At 43.9% G+C, this 26,372-nt stretch overlaps 1 long non-coding RNA gene across 1 annotated transcript in view; it reads left to right on the forward strand.

The window, feature by feature from the left end:
* LOC147035650 (uncharacterized) overlaps positions 1-8,166 on the forward strand; it is a 96,718-nt gene extending 88,552 nt beyond the window's left edge. The window contains exons 2-3 of the long non-coding RNA XR_015049207.1: positions 7,109-7,225; positions 7,352-8,166. This is a non-coding gene — a long non-coding RNA (uncharacterized LOC147035650). The remainder of the gene's footprint in view (positions 1-7,108; positions 7,226-7,351) is intronic.
* Positions 8,167-26,372: the final 18,206 nt, after the last annotated feature.

Consider the following 26,372-nt stretch of genomic DNA (forward strand, 5'->3'; position numbering starts at 1 on the left):
AAGGCGCGGGCACAGGACCTCTTCCTGAAGACCAACTCTCCACAAAAACCAACCGAACCACCAGCCAAGACGAAGAGAAAGAAAAAGTGCACTCCTTGCGCTCGCCCGTGTCCGTCTTTTATTGCCCGGGGCTCCGCCCTTCGCCCCGCCCCGTTCTCGGCTCCACCTTCCTTCGAGAGAGTTCCCGAAAAAGGGCGTTCCCTCAAGCTTTTCCTCCACTGAGGGAGTCAGTTTTTGGCTCGGAGCCAGAGAATTATTCCCCCAAAAAGAGGCCCCACCTTTACATGACCTCTGACCTTTGACCTGCATCGCTCTTACTAAACGCCAAAGCGCGGGGAAGTCAGACGGGAAAACAGGTGGGAAAAGCCCACCGAGCATCCTTGTTGGTTTTTGTTTGTTCCTCCGCGGAAATTGTAACCGCACGGAGCCTGTTGAATGGCGAGTGGCGAAGATGTGGTAGTGTAGATGGTGGAGGTGGCGTGATTGCAGTGTGGTTGGCGCTGTGATGGGGATGGCGTGGTTGTTGAAATGTTGTGTGTTTGAAATAAAAGATAGAAAAAGAAAAATGCCTAACTCAAAGGATCGCAGCCCGAATGGATCACATAAATTCCCTCTATACAACGGGTTTGGGCTAACTACACATGTATTTAATGATATCTCACCTCCGGGCCCTTTCTGGTGTAATGCGAATTTCCACAGCCATAACAATATATCTTCTTCTTCTTCTTTCGGCTGCTCCCGTTAGGGGTCACCACAGCGGATCATCCATTATGATCCGCATAGTGATTTGGCACATGTTTTACGCCGGATGCCCTTCCTGACGCAACCCTGGTCGCCTCTTACGACACAGGGATATGGTACACCTATTTTAACCGGGGTATACACCGGCCCAGTATACTGGTACTCATTTCGCCGACCTCGGAAGGATGACAGGCTGAGTCAACCCCCTGGTGTATTAATTCAGTGGCTCAACGGGGCTTGAACTCAGGACCTCTTGGATCCCAAGCCGCTGCCCTAACCACTGCGCCAACACCAGGCTGTATATATATATATATGGCTGTATATACAGCCATAACAATATATATATATATATATATATATATATATATATATATATATATATATATATATATATATATATATATATATATATATATATATATATATATATATATATATATATATATATATATATATATTATTTTTATATTTTTTTTAACCTATTATATTTCAAGGAACTTAGACACAGGAGTAGTGCATTTGACCCATCATGTCTGTGCCTCATCCACACCCCATAAATTATATCCATCAAACAATTAATTGTCTATGAGGCTAATCCAATCTTCCATTTCCCCGTTTGGGTGGCAGTGGAGATGGCGGAGTGTTGAGAAGTACTGTGGGGTAGGCACAGAACATCACCAGGCTGTTTATTTTATTATTTTTTGGGGGATGAAGAAGCTTGTAGTCTGAGGAATGAACAAAAATCAATGGCATATTCACTTTGTTCATGATACCCGCTCAAAAACATCATTTGATCACGACACGTGTATACAATAACCATAAAAAAATAAATAAACAATAAATTGTAACTTCTTGTGAATTCAAGTTTCACCAAAATTGCCTTGTCGTGAAGTCATTTTAATTAATTTGCTGTGTAAATCAAAGCTACTGTGTATATGCATTTTCCATGAAAAATTTTATATTGATGAAAATCGGAGTTCCCTTTGAACCCAATGGTGAGCATATTGTTTTGGTTAATTTTGGCAATGTTTAAAGAGTCGATTTGATTTAATCAACTTTGAATTTTTATTTTAGTTATGTAATGTGTTAAGCTATTCCTCATCGAGAATAGGTCTTGCTGTTATTAATTTAAAATACTTGGACTGTAGTATTCATGATATAATTGTTTTACAGATGTTTTTAATACAAAGTTCGATGCTCATGAAAGGGTTGGACAGTGGAGGATGGATGAAGAGGTTCATTAATGCATGTGCAGCACCTGCATGGCTGCAGGGTTGCACCGTTCATGGAGATGTGGCTATGCTATTGATGCAGTGCCCCCTATCGATCAGGAAAATAACTAGAGGGGAGCACTCGGGAGAGTGCAAAACCTCCGCCGCCAATACTGCTGGGTCACTCAAGTGAACCTTATATCTTATTCATTAAATATGATGTCAACAGTGCTGACAGTTATAGTTCTTTTCTCCAACATTTTATTTGGGGGGGGGGGTGGTTGGGGGGTTGGAAATGACTTAAAACATGTAGAAATGCAAAAAAAAGAAATCGAAATTTTGTTGAAAAAAAAAGTTGCAAAAATTTTTTTTTTCTCTAACAGTTTTTTTTGGTGGGGGGGACAAAGTCCAAAATCTAATGGCATGATCCTTGGACCATACCTAACCCCCCACCAAGTTTCGTCGAAATCCGTCGAGGATTATTTCCGTAATATTGTTCACAAACAAACAAACAAACAAACAAACAGAAAGGGGTGAAAACAGTAACCTCCGATCTTCGATGGCGGAGGTTAAAAATCTACGGAGAACATGACGAGGTGGTTGTTGTCATCGTTCATATGCAGAATTTGGCTGCGGGTTCGTAGTTCTCGCAGAGGCATAGTGGTGAAGGTGATGCAGTTCCCCCTGTATGTCAGAGCAGGAATTTGGAATTTTGCCAGGGTGCCGGTGATAGCTCGCGTACTCTTCGCGAAGGTCACCGTGGGATTTTTCATGTCCACCATTTAATGCTGGTAGATGGGGGAACCCAGTTTAATGTCCATCTGAGGGATAGCACACACCTTGATGCCTTGCACTAGCCTGCAAAGCACCTGGATGACAATTTGTTGCTGATTCAAGATGGAAACCTTCCGGATTCTAGGAAAATTCTAGGAAAGAACATTACAGAACAAACTCGAAAAAGCAGTTCCAACCACCAAAGGCAGCACAGGAAAAATAATCTGTCGAGATCATCATCTTGCTTGCGATCATAGAATATACCTGCCAGCATTTAAAAAGCTGACCCTGGATGCCATTGGTGGATAGCTTTGTGACAAAGCTGGATGCCAGACAACATGAAGCATTTGAGAAATGTCTCGTGAGACTGCTGTAACCCTTATATTGAGGATCGTGTTGTCTTCCCATTGTTTATTTATCAGCAGGAACATGTCCAGAGTAGAGTGGCCAAGGTAAAAGTCAAACTGGTAATCTGAGGTTAAACAATTCAGATTTTTTTTTTAACTGATATTGAGGTGTGCTGGCATTATTTATTCCATTTCATTGGTGATGATGACTGCTACAACATTAAGACACACATCCCTGTCACACTTCATTCATATCAGGGTGACATGAGGTACTTTCCACCATGAGGGGAGGCAACCCTTTTTCGAAGGATTTGCAAAAATGGAATATTTAAAAACATCTATTCTCTCTCTTTTATTAGATGAAAAGTTCCAGATAAATTTATGATCATTACCCCGTGCACGCGAAGCGAAAAGTGGGGTTAAGCAATTGGCTCATGTCTGTCTGTCCTTCCATTCGTATGATCAGTTTATGGTTTTATGATCGAGGAACAACCTATTTAAATCAAATGTTATATTTTGAACATGAATCGGACCGTGAAGAGGAAGATGTCTTTCCTTTTACTATAGTTTTTGCTCTGAATTCATTCTGATCGTGCATGCCCAGAGAGGAATGACATAATTTATTTACTCTCTCTGGCAGTCAAACAAAATTGAAAGTCATTCCAAACAGGAAACTTACTGTTTTTAAAGATGTAACAAAGGACACAAACAACAGACACGTTTAACTAATGTGACGCGTTAGATAGTGTGAGGAAAAAGCCACTGGGGAAAACGGTGGTAAAACCTGGAATTAATTTATGTATATGCCTTTAAACCTCTTTGAACCTTTATTTAAATTGAGTTAGACACTTTAAGACTGTATTAAACAAATCACCTTCATAATACTTTCAAGCAAATCATGCAATATATTGTTGCGGATCCGGGGTGGTGGGATTCTCGCCCGACTCTTGGCGCCACCCTCACCACCGCCGTCTCCGGGGTTTATAATGCCGGCCGGCTCGGCACAGGCCTCGGGTCACGCGTCTTCAATCGCGATACCAACGTAATCCTTGTACCTTACCAGTTGGGGAAATAGAACCCCGATTACAGACTGGTTGTGTCAGATGCCGAGCGTTTTCTGCCAGTCTGTAACAATTTTGGTTTTATATACCAATCGAACGGATCGTTCCTCGACGCGACACAAATTAATCCATAGCGGCAACTTCATACGAACTAACCAGATTTATTGGGGAACATCGGGGAATACGACACAAGCAAAACATTCACGACAATGGTTTTATTAACAATCCTCAACCCGTTCTTAACTAGGGAACCATGGACTACAGGTTTTGAGAGGGTTGCTACCGAGATATGCCTTATACAACACGTGCAGACAAAGACAGACAGACAGACAGACAGCATGCATGCAAGACAAGACAGAGTAATTGGTGATGTCTCATGGACGAGAGGACAGTGTCAAAAGCACGAATGTCGCTCGCAACAGGCGGATGTCTACGGATTCGAGCCCCAGCTCGAACGCGCTGCGTGGCGAAATGGAGGCGTCATACTCTTGCCCCCTTCGCACCACACCTGGTCTCCGCACGCTCTGACCCTGCGTAAGGTCTACGATGGGCCTCAGCTGATTTCTCTCAAGGTCCAGCATACAAATCCAGGCCTGGCCTGTTCTCCATACAAGGCCCAAATTGAGGTGTTTGGGCTCCGGCAGGCGGATCGGCAGGCGGGTCGACAAACATGTCGAGGACTTTCTCATGAAAGTTGATTGCCCACTCGACATGCAGGCAGCCTCCAGTCGTTTCTCCTGTTTCCTTCACGAAGCAGATCGCAGACAGACACAGCCATCCCCTACACAGCAGATCACTACTCCCACCAGTCGTTTCTCAGTTCCACCTTTTCTTTCTCGGCCGATGGCAGACTCGACCCTCAGGTTCAGCTTTCTCTCCCGGCCGATTCACTACTGCCTTTTCTTTTCTCGCTTGCCTCGAAGCCCCTGCTCATCCAGCAGATCGTGACTTGACACTCGTCGTCTCTCTGTTGCCTTCCCTGCCCTTTTTTCGGCTCGTTCCTCACGAAAAACAGACACAGCTGTCCCATGTACAGCCGATCAGCGCCACCACGGCGCTCAGAGTTTCACCACAGTTTATTTTTCATTTGCTCCTTCGACACACGAGCACACCTCTCTCAGCGAAGCCGACAAACTCCTCCCCTTCGCTTCACTTCCTCTTTTTGGCCACTCCCTCTCAGCCGACTGGGCGGGGCCTATCGTCCGTAGAGGGGAAGAAGAAGAGGGAGCCCTTGGCACACCACCACTGTACGAACAACAAAACAGCCTCTTACACCTCCCGACACACATGTAACGTCCATTTTAACATACAACCCAGCTAAATTTCATGTTTTCATTCAGGAAAATGAGCTTGTTGTTGGCTTTTCGGTAAGGTGGTTGCCTTAAGATCTTAGGGGCTTGAGTTTGAGCCGCTGTCAGGCTAGTACATAACACCAGGTGGGTTGACTCAGCCTGTCATCCTTCAAAGGTCAGCAAAATGAGTACCAGCATTCTGGAAATGGGGGGTACTGCATCAGCGGCACAGCCACCCCCCCCCAGCAATGATGCAACCAGTCACCACATGCAGCATACAATATTTTATTTTTACTTTTATGTTCTTAATAACTTTTATTCATCTTTCTATAATTCCAGCAATGTGTGCGTGTGTGTGTGTGTGTGTGTGTGTGTGTGTGTGTGTGTGTGTGTGTGTGTGTGTGTGTGTGTGTGTGTGACCGCTGTTTCTCGACAACCACTGGTCCGATCTAATTGATACTTGCCAGGTATATTGCTGGGGACCTGAGTATGTGCCTTTTCAAGGTTTGATATTAATCGGACAAGTGCTTCCCAAGTTATGGCCATTTATTTACCAAACCAATGACAAGACACGTTGTTGCGTGGGCGTGGCCGATGGGGAAGGGAAGGTCAGCCGCGTTCCCCATTACAGGTTACAACGTACGGACTTCCGGAGAGTGATGACTTCGTGTATTCTAATAATTTCTCGATTTCTTATGCACATTTATAGATAAACACAATGCCCCAAGTTATGATCGTTTTCATATTAGACGGTGCATAAATTTCGGTAACATCAGAGTGCTGGTATGCTCCGAACCAGGAAGTAAATTTTTTTCTTTCTCTTTTCTTCTTGTTTTTCCTTGCCACAACATTGCGAAAAGGTAAAATACTTTTTCGCTAATTGAATAATTGGGTATTAAAACTAAATTGCGAATAATATGCGAACTTCCGGGTCACGCACGTCCGGGCACGCGAGAGCGAAGAAACGGCCTGTGTGGTTGTTGTTTGTTGCTCGCGGTTTGAATATTTATTCATTAATTAATTAATTTATTTATTTATTTTTAGGGGCACGTACTAGTTAAAATAAATAGCACAAAAACAATGCACAAATATGTTAATTAAGGGTACAGTTTGGACAAATTTTAAAGTTGAAGTCGCAAGCCCTATTTTCCTCATTACCCCCTAAGTTTACGTATATGCATTTCACGGGGATTTTCAATAACGTACCACCCCCCCCCCCCCGGCGAAAGGCAAGACCCTCCTGTATATACTTGAACACTGTGCTGGGTATCATACTCAATGAACTCTCGAGTTACTTTTGGTGTTAAAATGGAAAAAGGAAAATACAGGCTGTGAATATTTCATTAACAGAGAGTAAAGGTTGTGCATTGACATGCAGACAAATTCTACACGCGTAGACAAAGATGGATCTGTATTTCAATGAAACCCTTCTTGCCAAACTCAGATATGTTTTGGCATACTTATTACATGCTCATGAAGAAAAAACGATTTTATTCTTCATTATGATTGCCTTCAAAGTGATGAACTGGTGACTGATGAAAAAACAAGAGCATCGTCTTGCCTCACGATCCATTGAAGTGTTTTCTATGTTATAATGCTAGAAGAAATTAAGCTAAAGACTGCGGTATGCATGCTCACACTTGATTGTTGGCTATTATGTTTATAATGCCATTGTTCCATAGGATCGGAATGTCAATTAACACTATACCACAAAGATACCCGACAGCAGCTGAACTCAATGGACACCAAGCAACTGGATTATTTTCCACGGCAGTGCTTCTTTACACCCGGCCATGTTGGTATTGTAGTTTCTTTTTTTCTTCTTGAAGTATAAAGTTATAATTTTCAGTTATCCTCCATTTTCAATTGATTTGTCATCATGTAATTCTTCCTTGGATGGGCGATGCTCTCTTGTGTTTGTGTAGCGCAGGCATGATGGGCCGAATGGTCTCCTCCTGGGCCAAAGTTCCTTGCATCTCCTTGTAGGAAATTGCTACCATTGCTTGGTAACATCCAATTAGTATGAACGTAAAAATGGCGATTATAGCTCACCTTTCCTGCTTGATGCACCATTAACGCAATGACCAATCGTCACCCCACCCATACCGCTGTCATATGTATGTAATAAATTGATGGCCTCTTTCCTGATTTTCTGGGTTAATTATTTTACTGCAAGTTGGAACAACTGAACGAACACCGTTAAGTGTTTGGTTAAGCAAAACTGTTTTATTTATGAATACAGGGGAAAATTCAGTAATAAGGACCCCCCCCCCCATAGGACCTCACTAATTTCAGCCATCCTTGAACTCAATGAGCTATTCTCTCGATACCTCATCGATGTGATCATATGTATGATTTGCTCGACCCAAAATTAAATAGGAAGGTACACAAAAAAATATTTTTAGGCCACGAGTTACATATTACATCATCCAAACCTGTTTTCAAGACCACAACAATAAGGTTAGATGAACAAAATTTCCACACTTAGTGGCATGATGAGTACACCGTCTGCCCTGAGTCTGGGAGGTCACCAGCGAGATTCCAATCATGGCCTTGTCATACCAAAGATTTTTAAAATGCTACATACTTCCTCACATTAAACTGGGTATTTAGAGTACAGAGCATGGATAAACCCCCCATAAATACGGAACTTTCGAAAGGGCGTATGAATGAATCCTAGTGGGGCCGTTTGCGCATGTGATGTGTGTTTGCAGTGACTCGCTGATGCTCACCGGGTACTTTTAACCTGCCATTGCTGGTGCCAAATCTGTGATTCAAATGGTCTTTTGAACATAATTTTCAGGATTTAGACGAAAGAGTGGCAATTTCAAAATGGTTCACGCTAATTGTTCTGTTCCTGAATGCAAATCGGACTCATGGAAATATGGGAATACAAGAAATATTTGTGGATGAGACTGAGATGTGTTGATTTCCTATAGTTTACTGTTAATACAATAAGCGGCCGCAGTGAATATATAAAACAAAATGCACACACACACGCACAAACACTTCAACTTTTACCAATAGATGCAAATATCTCATATAATTTATCTTGTGGCCCGAGAACCAAACAAACAATATATTTATAACAGCACTCACAGCTCGTGTAGGGTACCGAGATCAGGTGGTAACATACTTCCCCCTCCCATCCCCACAAGACTTGGTGAGACGAACCTAAAAGTGTCCCAAATGTTCCAACAATGTGTTTGACAACTCATCTTGATCAATTTCCTCTACATCTTCTCTATCACTAGATTCTTCATCACTATCACTTTGAATGGACATCAGCCACAATATCTATGGGTCTTTCAGGGAGGATGGTGCCTTCAGACCAGACTGGCTCAAGAAGATGAGTGTCTTTGTCCTCTTTCCAGCCATGTTCCTGGACAGGAAGAAGATTGCAGTCATTCATGTGTGCAAGCTTCCACGGTGGCATGTGGTAATTGGCCCCATTAATATGGGGAATTAATGACCTCTGGCATGGCGGAAGTTTACTGAGATACACCTTAGCTGTCTTCAAGATCTTGTCAGTTTTGCCTCCCACCATCTTGCGTAGCATCAGCTCCCGCACCTTGTCCACCTCCTTGATTCTGAAGTGCTAACAGAAACATTGGAGTTAGTCTGGTTGAGCACTGCAGAATGCATGATGATTATATCACTTACACACCATATTCAATCAGATAACAGGTATTGGTAATCAATGTTTTTTTTCGGCAAATAAGAAGTTAATATTCTGTTTATATGATTAATTGGAATTACTCTACAGTATTTAATTGTTTTTTTAATGCAATGCACATTTATTATAGCTCCATTCACAATATATAACCTATGTTCTCAACTTGGGTATCTGTACATGATGCATGTGAAGGCCTCCAGTTCATCCGCCAATGCCTTATCGACAGTCCACATCTCACCCAACAACATGAACACCTCTCAATATCTTGGAATTTTTTGCAATTTCTTCACTGGATTCATTTTCTCCTTCCCTATAAAAACACTTGCAATCTTCTCCAGTGTACACATATATCTTGAGGAGGAGCTTGCAGTACACAGGACTGACATTGTTAGCAAGCTCTATGATGTTGATTACACACCTGTGCTCACCAACACCTGTATTGAGCAGCACTTTCAGAGGCTCCACCCTGTGAGCATAGTGTGGAGTGATAAAGAAGAGGTCACTGTCAGGACTTCGAACCACAGCGAATTTGAACCCGCTATCTTTGGCATGAAATAGGCAGATGACTGTTCTGCAGTCGGTCTCCTCATGAGATGACTTGAGTGCTTCAATCTCGTCCGTCTGCACTGTATCATTGACAGCAGTCAGTTTGAATGCCTTGTCATCAACAATGAGTGTAAAAGATTGCTGAGAGATTTTACTAGCAGCTTCTGAGAAACTCCAGATTTGCAACAGCAGTTGAAAAAAACTGACCTTTATTCTGATCATTCTGCAGGAAGACTTTGAAGTCAGTCGGCTTCTGAGTATTTATGCCTTCCAGAAGCAATTTCTCACTGCAGCCCCACGACAAAGCCTTTTATGACTCTTAGGACTGATTTCAAAGATACATATCAGTTGAGAAAACCACATGGTGTTTGATCCAGATTGTTGCTGATTTGATCCAGAAATTTCAGTCCAACATACGTGAATGTTGGAGGAACAATCGTCAGTGCGTTGTAAGAGAGCATTGCCATATTCGATGAAGAGCGCCATGTGATGTGAAATTCTCAAAACATGGTTGTCTTGGTTTTTATTTTGACTTTGATTGCAATTTTATAGTTTTAAACACGAAAAGGTGGTGCACTTTAGATACACAATTCTGTAGCACCCTTATAATGATTAAACAAGGTCTTTGGCAGCCATTTTGAAAAGTAGCCAAAACAGTGAAAGTGTGCAGTTGCTTTCAAATTTAACAATCGAAAACGTTCTTGGGACACTAGAGCTCCTAAAAAAGTTAGTCTTACCAAGTTCTGGTGGGGGGGGGGGTGGTATGTTACCCCCCAAGCAGGAACTCGGACGACTCCGTAGCTCCCCCCCTCCCAACATGATTAATGGTAAATATCATCATTTTTAACTTACCCTGAACATGGACGAGCCACATATATGTCGTTCCCATCAGTGTTCAGAGGCACCTAATCCAGATACATAGTCTATTCACTAGTAGCGATCCGTCGGCGATTTGTGTAGCACCCGTCCATCCACTCCAGCCTTGCACTGCCCCACCTGGTCGAGAGTTTGCAGTTCGAGCAGGTGTCCATTTGGCAAGTCGTTCATTGTACCGAGGCACAACTCGTAATCTCAGGTATTACTTTTCCCAAGTATTTTCAGCTTCGTTTAGAAGCTTTGTGAACCATTTTAGGTAACAATCCTTATCTCCCAAACACGATATACTTTATGATGCTCTGAACACCGGCATTTCCTAAGCTTGATGTTTGTGCCCATTATCTCACACTTGAACATCATAATCAATACAAAATCTGTAATAATTATCCCAAGCATCTAAAGCTTGAAGAATTGAACACATAACAGAAGGCGAATTGAGAAAAGCCTCACCTCCTTCAACGTACTCCATTGTCATGGCTGTGCAGTCATTCAAAACTTGGAAATGGAACATTTGCACTGCATGGGGACAGCCGACAGAGGCATGCAAGAAATTAAAATATTGTTGAAACAGCTCAACACAACATGAAATTTACTTGATCTATGTTACCCTTGGTGTTGTTTGCTTAACACCAGCAAATACAACCCATCATTTTTCTGATGGGAATATAAAGGTGGGGGGAGTAAGATAGAGTGGAGGGAGAGAGAGGAGGGAGGGGGTGAATGAGGAGGGAGAAGGGACAGATTGAGGATGGAGAAGGGGGAGGTAACGTGGAAGGAGGGATGGGTGAGAGAGGGAGGGGAGAAAAAGTGGGGAGCAAGGAGGGAGTGAGGAAAAAGCAGGAGGAGGATTGTGGGAGCAAGGAGGGGGGGAAGAGCAAGAAAAGGTGGGTGGGGAGAGTGATGCCTCACCAAACATCGCTATACACTCCGGCAGAGGGGGAGGCGAGGAGGATGGGGAAGCAAGGAGGGGAAGTGAGGAGGGTGTTTTGGAGGAGGGACTTGTGGAGAATAGTGGGGGGAAGGGAAGGGCGCTAAAATGCACCCAAACAGCAGCATATTCTTTTTAATCACTGGGTTCAATATAAAACCGGGTAGGAGCATTTAAAACCCACGCTATCTACCTGTCAAAGGCCTGTATGCATACATGCTCACACATGCAGTGACCTTTCCACTCCTCCGGTCGGGTCACTCTAAATCTGATTCGTACACAATAAACCATGGGGAACGTGTTTTACATTAAAAACTAAACCGTCGGTCCTTAAAAGAGGGGGATGGGTGGGGGAGCAGAGAGAGAGGGGGTGAGACAAGGAGAGGGGTGAGGGAGAGCGAGAAAGTGGGGTGGGAGAGGGGAGGAGGAGAGAGAGGGATCCGGCAGATGTGACGTCTAGTTTAATGTCCATCTGAGAGACGGCACACACATTGATGAATCACCCTGCCTGTGAAACACCGGAATGACAGTTTAAAGCTGGCTCGAGATTTAAACCCAGGATAGACAGCCAAGAGTGAGCGTGCATACCTCTCGGCTATCCTGCAAATTAAATTTCACATTTTTAGCAAGCGTACCACTGCCCGACTGACCACCTGAGGCACTGCACAGTCAAACGCAGGCGAATGGGCCCTGAACTTTTTTCAAGCTGATCGACATATTCAGTGACAGTGCGTAATTGTAGAGTGCTCACCAAGTGGCTTAGCACTCCAATGAAATGGTTGATAAGGAACGGCTTGCTTGGCAGGCGATTATGTAAACACCATGCACCCATCGACACTGTTCGGTTATGTAAACACCATGCACCCAGAGACAGCTGGAATGTCAAGCAATGTGTGAAATGGACAAATGAACACCTTTGTTTTTTAAGTCGTCGGAACTACTACTGAAGTCAATAAAGAAGTAAAAAATTTGAAATTCGGCAGATATTAACAGATTCTTGAGCTTATGACATGTGCGGAAATGAAATGTAGCTATAAACCCTGGCGTCTCTTGGAATTTATAAGCATTGCAATGAATGCAGCAATTCGTAGGTATGATGATCAGGTAGGTATTCGATGATATGAATGAGGAAAGTTTAAAAAAAAACTTTATCGTGAATAAATCGTCACGGGTTGTTCCCAGTCAAGGCATCATTGAGCAGGCCAAAAAAAGGTGGATTAAGATTCTTGCGAACTAACAGAGGGCTGACCAAGATAGCAAGCCGCCATCTTAGGAAGGCTTATTTTGGTTTTTCATGGCGAGCACCCCTAAATTATCTTCAAAAGGTGTTCCCAAGCACCCAATTAGCATTCTTGCACTACCTTGGTGTTCCCTTAGTATGCATGCAAAGTTGTAAATTTGGAAAGCTGACTCTTCACCCCACTATCCAAATCATTGATGCAAATAAAGAAGGGTAATGGTCCGAGTGCTGATCCCTGAGGTACCCCACAACTTACATCCTCCCTGTAAGATGTCCTCCCACTCACAGCCACTCTTTGCTTCCTATCACTAAGCCAGTTTGCAATCCAATTACCTACCTGACCAGCCACTCCACAAAGCCCTCAGTTTGGCTAACAACCTCCGATGTGGTGCCTTATCAAAGTGTAGATATACTATATCCAATGCCTTTCCCTCATCCACCCAATCAGACTCTCTCTCTCTCTCTCTCTCTCTCTCTCTCTCTCTCTCTCTCTCTCTCTCTCTCTCTCTCTCTCTCTCTCTCTCTCTCTCTCTCTCTCTCTCTCTCTCTCTCTCTCTCTCTCTCTCTCTCTCTCTCTCTCTCTCTCTCTCTCTCTCTCTCTCTCTCTCTCTCTCTCTCTCTCTCTCTCTCTCTCTCTCTCTCTCTCTCTCTCTCTCTCTCTCTCTCTCTCTCTCTCTCTCTCTCTCTCTCTCTCTCTCTCTCTCTCTCTCTCTCTCTCTCTCTCTCTCTCTCTCTCTCTCTCTCTCTCTCTCTCTCTCTCTCTCTCTCTCTCTCTCTCTCTCTCTCTCTCTCTCTCTCTCTCTCTCTCTCTCTCTCTCTCTCTCTCTCTCTCTCTCTCTCTAGTGCAGCCTTATGGCTGCTGGTTGCATCATTGGTTAAGGGCCCTGTCACACCTTGACGTTTTAGCCAGCGTATGGCAACGTATCAAAATGTATGTAAAACGCTGACGTACGCTGAACTATTGATGTTTTTTTTAAGTTTTTGGCGTATTCATAACGAGTTGGACGTATGCATAACGTATTAGTAATGTACACAGAACGTTTCAATAACTTATAGATAACTTATACCAACGAATGCTTAGCGTGTTGTCGGCGTTCACAACGTATGCCCAACGATAGTCTAACGTATGCATAGCACGCGGCAGCGTATCGCCGACGATCACGTGGCGTAGCCTTTTAAAAGGCTGTCGCTCGACGATTCAAATCATAACCGCACTAGACATCGAAGTGTCAAGGCCCTGTCACACCTTGACATTTTATCCAGTGTATGCCGACAGATGAAAAATTTGCCGAATATGCTGGCACACATCGAATGCGTTATGGGTAAGTTTTGTATACATTAAGAGCACGCTGAAGCACGCTGGCATACGTCGTAGTACGCCGAGCACGTCGAAAAATTTTAAGCATGCTCAAAAATTTTCAACGTATGCCAGCATATGACTCACACGTTCCGCATACGCTGGCCATAAGTTGTAGGCACGTTATGCGATCGTTGACACACGTCGACACACGTTACTTGTAAGTTACTCATACGTCGAAACACGTCGATGTAATGATTAGCGTACCTGAAACGTATTTCTAACCTATGAGTAACGTGCTTTGAACCTTTGTGTAATGTATCTCCAACGCATATTGACGTATGTAGACGTATTTGATTGACGTCTTCCGGACGACCACAGAACTTACTGAATGTGTTTCTAACTTACAGCTACCGTATAACGGCGTATTGGCAACGTTTAGGGAAATTGGTATATAAAAATGGGCTTCACAGAAGGAACCCGTCAGTATTTCGGATTCCATGTTTTTTTTGTTTTTTTTTACATGGTGTTTACGCGATGCTTGTCATAGGGAATCTCGCGATAATGCCAATCGTGCTGTGGATCAACAGTCTGTTTGCCCTCGATGTGGATACCACAGCGAAGGGACCATGACTGCTCTGCCATTGGCAGAGAATGTAACCAATGTGGACGGAAGGGTCATTTTCAAAGACTATGTAGAACCAAACCCAGGCAATCTGTCCACATCCCGCACGGACACACAAGAGATGGGCGATTCAGTGGACAAAATCGATCCACTGTGCATTGACGGCCTTGATTCGGTAGCGCCAGGTGAGAACTGCTATACCTGCATCTCAATAGAAGGAGCTAAAATGAAGGTCAAAATGGATACAGGTGTGCAGACATGTGTTTTGCTTTTGTCCCTTTTCAACAAGTTACCAACGAAGCCAAAGGTCTGGGAATCTTCTGTTGCTTTGACTGCATATGTAGGACATGAGGTGACCCACAAAGGCAAGAATGGCTTATTTTGCAAAACAGGCAACAAAGAGGGGAATTTTGAGTTCTCCATTGTTGACACCAAGCTGTTAGGTCAGGTTCTCTGTCAGGTCAGGTTCGATCTGTGACCTGCTACAGGTACCATGTAAACCTGTATTAACCTGTTCCATGGTCGGGTTGTCGGCGACTAAACCGTCTCCCCCATCAGGTTTTCTGGTGAGGAGGGTGTTTGGATATGGACACCCAGCAGGATTAAAAACAAAACCTGTCAAAGGGCGGAGGAGCTCCTTGTGAGCCAACGGCCATCCATATCTAGTGCCCAACTGTGTCTGCGGACGTCCTCCTGCAGTTGGGTCACTTCTTATTAGGAGGTTGGTGGCAGGATTTGCACTCCGGCCACCGTAAAACCCTTCATTCCGCAAAACGCAAAAACGCAAAAAAATCTGAAAACCCACTCCATGGGAGTACCTCCTGTGCAGCTTCCCTTCGCAGGGCAGCTCACCGGATGACGGGATTGGGGCAAAGCCTTCGGGACCCCCAATCTTTGATAGGAGGGAAACCACGGGGTAACATCCCTGGGTCAGATTGCGGAAGAGTGTGTCGGAGTGGTGCTGAGGTGTCGTCCACCAGACGGCGGTCTCCTTGGGTTAACCTGAGGCGGTCCCTTCGGGTGGGTGCCTGGAATGTCCTATCCCTAAGAGAGGATGATCACCTGTCTCTGTTATCATCTGAGCTCAAGCGTTTGGACATCGGGATTGCAGCTCTCTCTGAGGTTCGGAGACCGGATTGCGGCGAGATAATAGTGGGTGGTTACACCTACTATTGGTCTGGTCGCTCTGATGGTTACCATACCCAAGGAGTTGCTGTAGCTGTGTCCAATAAGCTGACCCCAATGATAATTGAGGTAACACCGGTCAATGAGCGTATTATGAGATTAAGGATTCGTCACTCCTTAGGTGTCATTTCCCTGGTCTCTATTTATGCTCCGACTGAGGCGAGTGATCTCACCGTGAAGGATGCATTCTACGCCACACTCGAGTCTGTGGTTGATCAGTGCCCCAGACGAGATACACTTCTAGTCTTGGGGGATTTCAATGCATCGACTGGAACTGATAGGGACGGTTATGAGGTGTGTGTTGGTCCCCATGGGTCAGGAACTATGAACCAGAATGGCACTAAGTTCCTTGACTTTGCAAGAAGTCATGGACTTAGGGTGGCTGGTTCATGGTTTCAGCGCCCGCAAGCTCATCGCTGGACTTGGTATTCCAACGCTGGTGGGGTGGCAAAGGAGATTGACCATGTCCTCATTGACGGTTGTTGGAGGATGATCCAGAACTGCAGGGTCTACCGGAGTGCTCAGTTCCTCAATACTGACCACAGGCTTGTTGTAGCAACTCTAAAGCTGCACCTTAAATCCTGGAGAATGGTACCATCCCAGCCGAGGCTGGATGTTGCCAAGCTCAGGGATGAGAGAGCAGCTGAGGAGTTTGCGAACAGGGTGAGTGGACACTTGGGGGGTCTGGGTGCTTTGGGGGGTCCTGAAGAGTTGTGGAGCGCCTTCAAGACCACCGTCCTTGATGTTGCCGGTGGATGCCTTGGAGCTCACTGCAGGGCAAAGAAGAATTTTGTCTCTCAAGGGACACTGGATACCATTGACCAGAGTCGCAGGGCCAGGCTGAATGGCAGAGCTGAGCTGTTCAGGGAGCTGAGGCGTAAAACTGTACGTGCACTGAGGGTGGACAAGGAGGCCTATGTGCGAGGAATCTGTGAGGGGGTAGAGCATCACCTGTGGACAAGTGATTCTCGTCCTGCTTACAGGGGAATTCGCGCATTACGTTCATCCAAGCCCATCCCTCGGAGCACTACAGTTCGAGCAGAGAGTGGTAGGCTCTTGACAGAGGAGTCTGAAGTGAAGGCCCGCTGGGCCGTTGTACTTTGAGCGGTTGTACCAGGCTGATCCCCCAACTGTCGAGTTGAATGTCAAGGGTGTTACAATCCCTGTTGCTGACCCTCGAATCAACTGTGGTCCACCTACGCTTGTGGAAACACGGGCTGCGGTGAACCAGTTGAAACGGGGCAAAGCTCCAGGGATCTGTGGCATCCATGCCGAACTTCTCAAGGCTGGTGGAAATGCTGCACTCGTGTTGTTGCATACAGTTTTGTGCTCTGCCTGGAACACAGGCATCATCCCAACTGACTGGAAGAGGGGCCTTGTTGTCCCTCTCTGGAAAGCGAAGGGTGATCGCCAAGACTGCAACAACTACCGAGGGGTGATGCTGCTCTCAGTGCCGGGCAAGGTCTTTGCTCGGATAATTCTCGATAGGGTTCGCCACCATCTGCTTGAGCACCAGCGTCCAGAGCAGTCAGGCTTTACACCAAAGAGGTCAACGATTGACCGTATCCTTGCACTTTGTGTCCTCACCGAACGCAGACGAGAGTTTTGGCAGGGGCTGCTTGCAGCCTATGTTGATCTCTGTAAAGCGTTCGATTCAGTGAATCGGGATGTCCTCTGGAGGATTCTTGGTCTTTGTCGGGTGCCACCAAAACTGATCGATCTGATGTCTGAACTCTACTCTAGTACTGAGAGTGCTGTGAAGTGTGGTGGTACCATCTCTGACTTATTTCCAGTTGTTACTGGAGTTCGTCAGGGATGTGTACTTGCCCCCACACTTTTCAGCACTTGTATGGACTGGATTCTAGGGAGGATGTCGGAGAGATCAAGTTGCGGTGCGTCATTTGGGAATGTCAAGATCTCGGACCTTGACTTTGCAGATGATGCAGTCATCTTTGCGGAGACTTTAGACATCCTCTTGGGGGCCCTCGAGGTGCTGAATGAGGAGTCGGAGCCGTTGGGATTACGGGTTTCTTGGGTCAAAACTAAGATCCAGGCTTTCGGTGACATGTTGGATGCTGCTGTCCTGTCTGTGTCTGTTTGTGGTGAGGATGTTGAGGTCGTGGAGAGATTCACTTACCTTGGCAGTTATATTCATGTCTCTGCTGGCTGCGAGTCAGAGGTCAATAGACGTCTGGGTCGGGCCTGGGGAGTCATGGATTCACTGGATCATGGGGTGTGGCGCTGCCGGTACCTGTGCGGGAGGACGAAAGTCCGAGTCTTCAGGTCCTTGGTACTTCCAGTCTTACTCTATGGGTGCGAGACTTGGACTCTGACCAAGGATCTGAGACGGAGACTTAATTCCTTTGGTACCAGGTCTCTTCGGAGAATCCTTGGCTATCGCTGGTCGGATTTTGTGTCCAACGAGCGGTTGCTGAGAGAGACTCGGATGAGATTTGTTACCTGCATAGTCCGTGAGCGTCAGTTGCGGCTGTATGGACATGTGGCTCGTTTTCCTGACTCTGATCCTGCTCACCAGATTCTCTCAGCTAGGGAGTCTCATGAGTGGAGGAGGCCAGTGGGTCGACCACGTGCCTCATGGTTGCAACAGGTTGACCATCATCTCAAGGAGATGGGGATGGGCCTGGCATCTGCCCGGAGGATGGCCAGACGGAGGCCCCTGGAGTACCGGCGGCAAGTGGACGCAGCGACGTGCTGTTCTGGCACATGCTCCCATACCTGACCTGACCTGATTGTTGACACCTCAGCACCTCCGATTCCTGGGTTACAAGAAAGTGCTGCCCTGGATCTTCTTCAACGATGTGCTAATAACGAAGATGTAAGTGTATGTTCTGTTCGTGCTCACCACACACCAATCAAGCTAAGCGAAGTCATGCTTGATTACGCAGATGGGTTTGTAGGTTTTTGTAGGTTTGTTCACCCGCACCACATATGATTAAAAGATGGAGTTTCTCCAGTTCTGGAGGCTTCACGGAGAGTACCCCACAGTTCACATGCGTGCCTCAAAGAGAAACTCTCTGACATGGTGGCTCGGGGTGTAATATATCGTGTTGATGCTCCTACAGATTGGAGACATAATTTAGTTGTCATCGGAAAAAAAAGACAAGTCTTTGAGGTTGTGCCTCGTCCCCCATCAGCCAAATATTGCCGTAAAACGTGAGCATCACCACATGCTAACCATTGATGATGTAATCAGCCAACTGGGAGGTAAATCGTTTTTCTCAATCTTTGACCAGAAAGATTCATTCTGGCAGGTGGTGCTCGATTCGGACAGTGCTTTGAAGCATACTTTCATTACCCCCATTCGGGCGTTACTGTTTTAACAATGCCATTTGGCCTTTGTTCCGCAAGTGAGGTGCTCCAGAATAGGAATGAGTATGTTTGGAGATATTGAAGGTGTACACTTTATCGCTGATGATGTGATCATCGCGGGTACTTATGAAGCTGAGCACATTGAGAGTGTGAGGAAACTCCGTTACTGTGCCAGAGCTAGTGGAGTGACATTTATCCGCCAGAAGATCCAATGGAAGGTATCAGCGGTCAGGTTTATGGGACACGGTGTCTCTGCTGGCGGCTTAAAGGCAAACCGGGAAAAGGTCCAAGCAATCGTGGATATGCCAACGCCCACAAGCAAGGCTGATTTACAGTATGCGCTGGGTGTGATTACCAACTTATCGCATTTCATTCTTGACACGTCGGAAATCACAACCCCGCTTCGGTATGTGCTGACTAAAGATTCACATTGGCAAAGTCATCCAGAACAAGTTGACCTGTTGCGTGGTGCCACTGCAGATGAAAATGATTTACAATTCCTGGCCGGCTATATTCTGAACAGCTGGCCAATGCACCAGTCCAACCTTTCCATGTCCATCAGACCTTTCTGGAATCTCAGGGATGAGCTGCACATGGCAAATAGCATGTTTTTGTTTGGTGAGCATTTGGTAATTCCTGCCACACACCGGTCTGACATTCTGCAGCAAATACACGAACGCCACTTTGGGCAAGAGAAATGTAAAGCCAAGGCACGTCAAGTGGTCTTTTGGCCAAGTATCAACTCAGATATACAGTCTGGTTGCCAAGTGTTCAATATGTGCCAAGTTCAGACCAGCTAACATTAAAAAGCCACTTTTGCCACGTGATCTTCCCCTGGGACTGTGGCAGAAAGTGGGAGCGGAGATTTTCCACTTCGCCAGAAAGCATTTCCTCCTGATTGAGGATGATTTCTCCAAGTATCCTGAGGTCAAAAGCATTTGTGAGCTCACTGCGAAGCATGTAATTGAAGCTCGGAAGTCCGTGTTCGACAGACATGGCATACCAAAGGAATTATTAATGGACAACATGCCATTTGCCAGTCCTGAGCTCAGGAACTTCGCCCAGGAATGGAGATTCAAGGTTATGACCTCCAGCCCTACATATCCTCATCCCAATGGACAATATGAGCATGCAGTACAGACTATCAGGCAGGGGTTCAGAAAAGTCGTCGAAGGTGACCATGATACCCATTTGATGCTACTATCCTTCCGGAACACACCACTGGAAGGTCTTCCATACTCTCCAGCACAGCTGCTGATGAGCAGGAGGCTCAGAGATCAAATTCCATGTAGTGACCAGACTCTGGAACCACAAGTTCCAGTTGATGCTTGGCGTTTGTTGGTGCAGCAACAGCAACGTGCGAAACTTTTCTATGACCGGGGTGCTGAAGAGCTCATGCCGTTATTACTGGGGGACAACATTCGTGTACAGCATAACAAGGCCTGGGAACCAGCGGTCATTACGGCTAAACACCAAACACCACGTTCTCACGTCATCACCATTCCAGAGGAGAATGTGTACCGGTGAAATCGTAGGGATCTCCGCAGTATGGATGAGGCTCCTTCGCCCGATGCTACACCGCCAGAGGAATTTCAACAATAGGAGACAGTTTTGCTATGGAAGTCTTTGCTGCCAAAAATGCAGCAGCATACTCCAACGCACTGTACTTCACCACACTCCCAACGCTCTTCTCGCATCACTAGACGTCCAGAGCGTTTCAAAGACTTTGTGATGATTGATGATTGATTTCCAGAGCTAATTCCAATGGTGATGTTTTTTTGTGTGTTTGTTGTAGGGTTCATGCTTCTGGGGTTATATCCATGATTTAAATGGTGATTCATATGTGCATCGGAGGGGAAGGATGTTGTGGGTGTTGATACTAGATCTTGTTGATCTGGCATTACCAGAACTCTCTGTCATTTCCCTTCTGGGATTATTTAATTCGTAAAGCCATTGCTTTGATCCTGTGTGCTGGTCTGATCATTGCACATGATTCAATAGAAAGGAATCGGGATGGGAGGGAATGACGTGAGACGCGACGTCATATGCGAGTCTGAAACAACGAGAACCACCCAATTCAAATGTCGATGGAGGGAAGAAACTCGCATCTGGCCGTCGTTTTCAGGGTTCCTCGATCCTCATGTGACAAGTTCCCGAAAGAGAATTTTTTACCTTCGCCGAAGGATTCGGAGAGGGTAATGCATTTGGATACGTTTGTCTCTCTGTTTGTCTGTCTGTCTGTTTTTGTCCGCACAGAACTTTTGTGTTTTTCTCTGCAACCGCTTGTCTGATTGAGACAAAATTTTCACCATTGGTGTGATTACTCTTGTAGAATGTTCCAATGAAAATTATGACATCATAGGTCATGGGGTGTGACAGCCATATTTGAAAAATGGAAAAACTTTGGAGCTCTGTATCTCTGAAACCGCACCAAGGAAAACATATAAACTTGGCACATGCCAAGTACTCCTCACGGGAAATGACTGTGACCTTTTTATGGCGTCATAAGTGCCCTCATTATGACGTTGTAATTGTATATGTAGAACGCAACATCCGATCAGTATGAAAATTTTTGAGGGTTATCTCGGGATAAAATGGTCCACAGAAAAATAATTACATGATGTCATCAGTCACGTCATTCGGCAGCCATATTGTTTTATAGGTGCCCTCGATATGACGTCATAATTGCATTTGTAGAACGCTACATCCGATCAGCATAAAAAATTTTGAGGGTCATCTCAGTATAAAATGGTCCACAAAACTTTTGGATGATGTCATTAGACACGTCATTCAGCAGCAATATATATATATATATATATATATATATATATATATATATATATATATATATATATATATATATATATATACATACATTTATATAATATATTTTAAACCTTCAAAAGTCTGCTCTGAAATAGCTGAAAAGATTGAGGTGAAACTTTACACATATGACTGCTTATCCATGAGGAATAAAAGTCACATATATGACATCATAGGTCACATGGTTTGGCAGCCATATTGGATTTTCCTGAAAACCTATAAAAACACAACACTCCAAAGAAGTTTTGGCGAGGGTTTGCAATCTCAGATTGCTCTTTTTCTTGTTGAGCTTTACGTCTATCGAGTCCCTGTTCTCACCCTTCCCCTGCAGTTCCTCACCTTATACTATCTTGCAGCTGTTTTTTGTCATTCCACTGATATCCAACCATCAGTTTTGTCCTCCACACCCTTGGTCCCATTTTGTTTCTTGATCCATCACCTTCCTACCATTTTACTCTTCCATGGACCTCAATCTAATATGTAAAAGGTCTCAGCATGCCTAAGTGCATGTCTGTGGGCATGCCTGCATCCGTCCGTCAACAATAGTCCTATTATATAGGGTTATCACTAATCGAGCAGCATCGCAATACACGCATATACATGCAAACACACATATAATATGTACATGCAGCATATATCGTGCTGCACATACACACATGAGGAGAGTTTGTTTTCTGGCATGGCCTGTGCCTAATGCGTACCCCAGACAGTTTGAGAAAAAAGAAGGAAGAGAGGAGGGAGGGGGATGGTGAGGGCGAGAATTTTTTTAATTTTGATCTTCCTCTTAGTGTATTGCTGTATATTATGTGGAATTCAGTATCTAAAAAGGCTGTGATGAATATCCCATACACACTCTCCCCCAACTCACTCCCCGAGTGTATAGCTAGGACGGTATCTATACCCCGCCTAATTTAATCTTCCCATTAACAACAACCGTGTTTTTTTAAAGGGTTTTTTTTAAAATAAATTCCACAAGGATCGGTATTCCCTTTAGCAAAGTGATGGGGATCGCCTCTTCTGATTAAAGCCTCAAAAGCTAGGCTTTCCACACACCTCTTCAGCTCCTATGGGTCTTACATATTAGTACATATAAATAAAAGGGTTTTGTAGTGGAATACTGAAAAATGAAAAGCTTAGATGCGTTTTATGAAATACTTTGAGTATCTCAATCTAATAAGTGTTTCAAAGCCCTCATTCCTCTCTGCTTTATCTTATAATCCTTAAACACACCTCTCAATTCATGAAATTGTTTATTATTATTATTATTATTATTATTATTATTATTATTATTATTATAATTATTGAGCCCTTGGAAACAATTTTCTGATTTTTATGAACTATATTTGCTCAATTTTTTTAAATGTTCATTTCAAATTATGCTCTTTACAAAATTTGTAATTTTTTCCAGAATATGCAACTTAATTAATAATTAAACTTGTTGAGAGGTCAGGTTAATGTTTCCTCTTCCACAGCTGAAAATATTTTGTCCATATTTCTTACTTATCCCATTCTGTCACTCCAGAAGGATCGCCAAAGTAGTGCGCATCTATTTCCATGGCCAGTTACTGGAAGAGTTTCAGTCTCTTGAACTTCCAGGCCACACCACCAGTCATGACCTCTCCTGGGCTAACCACAATGCAAAGCTCGCATCCAACGCCAGCATGCCCTGTTGTTCCACAAGTCATTCCTTGAAAAGTCAGAGCTGTCAGCTGCACCATTGATTACTGTACTGCTCTCCCTTATGAGCTGGTGCCCCAGCATCACGGTAACCTCCTGGAATTGGTGGAATTTACAAGTTCTCAACTTTTTTGCCATCTCTCGCAATGCCAAAGTACAAGGACTGTTGCTCTCATGTCACAGATATGTCATTGTGTTCTCTATTTTTGTTACTGCCTTTCCGACGATCTAGACCCCCCCCCCCCCCACTCTCTCAACCTTCTGAACCTCTCCAGATCCCCCAGGATGTATGCGTTCTTCCATTCACCTATTCCTGATTAAAGCCTCAAAAGCTAGGCTTTCCACACACCTCTTCAGCTCCTATTTTCTGCCCTTTCTTGAACCATCTTCTTGAGGATGTTCATTCTCACTCTTCCCTCCAAGGCTTCAAGTAGGAGGTGCTTCCATCTCATGTCATCTCTCTTCTTTAACCGCAATCTTTTATACCCCCATTAAACCTTTCCAAACCCAACTCTCTTAATTGCAGGTGACTGGTCTCCTCCCATCCTTTCTCTCTCCCCTTGTTCTGTTTTATTCTCTTGCTTTTTGTGTCCAAACCATCAACTTGTCACCTCACTCTTCCATGAGCCTCGATGTTATGTAGAAATAAATTCCTGCTTGGCAAATAGCTTCTCACAATGCTTGAAAATTCCCTTGGGGTGGGGGGGGGCAACTCCATCAAATTTAGAAACTGATATTGCTTGACTTGAATCCTGCCAGGTATGGTATGGTGCTTCACTTTTTCTATCATCTGATTTAAGGAACTCCAGTGATTACGAGTTCATTACATTTTTTGATCATTTTCATTTTTGTTTCCCAGAAGGAATACCAATGTCTATTGTATTATACATTACTGCCAAACCCAAAACAAAGCTCTTGGAATGCTTCGAGGAATTGAGCTATTTCACATGTTGAGTTCCATAATGAGGAGAGAGCACAACTGGCTGATGCAATGGGCTTAAACAAGGCCAGTGAGATTTACAAGCCTTTGCGGACACCGAGCGTACACTTAAGAGCTGATGATTCTAAATCCAGTATCCCCAAGCAGCACTCATCTTATGTGGACGAAGCTGGCCCTGTGGCTTGGGTTACAGGCGATAATTAAACACGTAGAGGGATAAAGGAAACTCCGCTGGTGTTCACCATAGAGCGCAGATTTGTAAATCGCATTTGTAAAGTTAAATGGTTGCTTTGAGGTGCTGCATGTGCAGCTGTCAACATATCTCACCAATGGAGTTCAATGTGCTAGAAAGCATTTGGTTTGGTCTTGGAGATTTACAGGTTCAAAACCAATTCTCACCCTAAACCCTCCCCTAATCTTCACTCTCTAATCTTCACCCTATCTATACTTCTAAAGAACTGAGAATCAATTGCTTCCCTGCAATGGCATTGATACCTCTTTGGGCATTGAATGAGACCCAACACACAAAGGGAATAAAAAGCAGCTTTATTGCAGGTCTGTGATGTAAATGGGTCATTGATTCTGAATTCAACAGACTCAATGAGTATTGGACGACAGGTTTATCATGAAGGATTCTTTGCAGGCATGACATTGCATCAATGAGACACAGTACTTTGGAAGGGACATGAAGTAGGTTGGCCCATTCGTGAGCATTTAATGGTGGACAATAAATATTGTCCAATACCTTAAAAAAAAAGAGGAGGCCTTTGTATACTGCAATCTGGTCAAATCCTTAATTATTTTCCTTATTTATAGTGAAGGAGGGTGGTACTGCATCAGCGGAATAGCCGAGCCCACACTCAGGATAAAACCAGCAATCGAATACTGTGTTCATGATGATGCAGAACAATTAATATTTGTTCAACATTGCAGAACTAAATTGGGTTCGACTCACGATCTGGGCATATAATTTACCCACATATACATATGTTTGTTTCCTGTTCATTTATAATATATATATATATATATATATATATATATATATATATATATATATATATATATATATATATATATATATATATATATATATATATATATATGAAAGACCCACCCACATCTCTCACCTGTGAATGGAAGAAATAGCCAATCAGCTCTCACCTAATCAACTAAACCCAGGTGGCTAGGATTATATAAATAAATTGATACCTCCCATGCTACTCTGGCTGAAAGTGCTGCGTAAAGCAACCAAGAAGGCCTACACAAGGCAAGCGCTTTGCTGTATCTTTGTTTTTTTATGCATATTTAGCGCTTTGCTTTGCAATAAAGCTCATTGGTATGCATTGCTGTCTGCGCTGTTGCTGATGATTTTCCAATAAGCGATGAAACCAGTCTGGCAGCTGAGGAGGTGTGCAGCATTGGGATTCTCATGTGTGTACTATTTGTGAATGTGTTTATAGCTGTAGAGGAACGCTGTGAAGGGTTTGATACAGCAAAGCACTTACCTTGTGTAGGCCTTCGTGTTTGCTTTACACAGTAGTTTCGGCTGAAGGAGCATGACAGGTGTCAATATATATATATATATATATATATATATATATATATATATATATATATATATATATACATATATATATATATATATATATATATATATATATATATATATATATATATATATATATATATATATATATATATATATATATACATATATATATATATATATATATATATATGTATATATATATATATACAGGGTGTCCATAAAGTCGCTTTACAATTTAAATAAATTATTACAAA

Source organism: Eptatretus burgeri, chromosome 1 (assembly GCF_056783735.1).
Source record: "Eptatretus burgeri isolate ZD-2024b chromosome 1, Ebu_testis_v1, whole genome shotgun sequence".
NCBI lineage: Eukaryota > Metazoa > Chordata > Myxini > Myxiniformes > Myxinidae > Eptatretus > Eptatretus burgeri.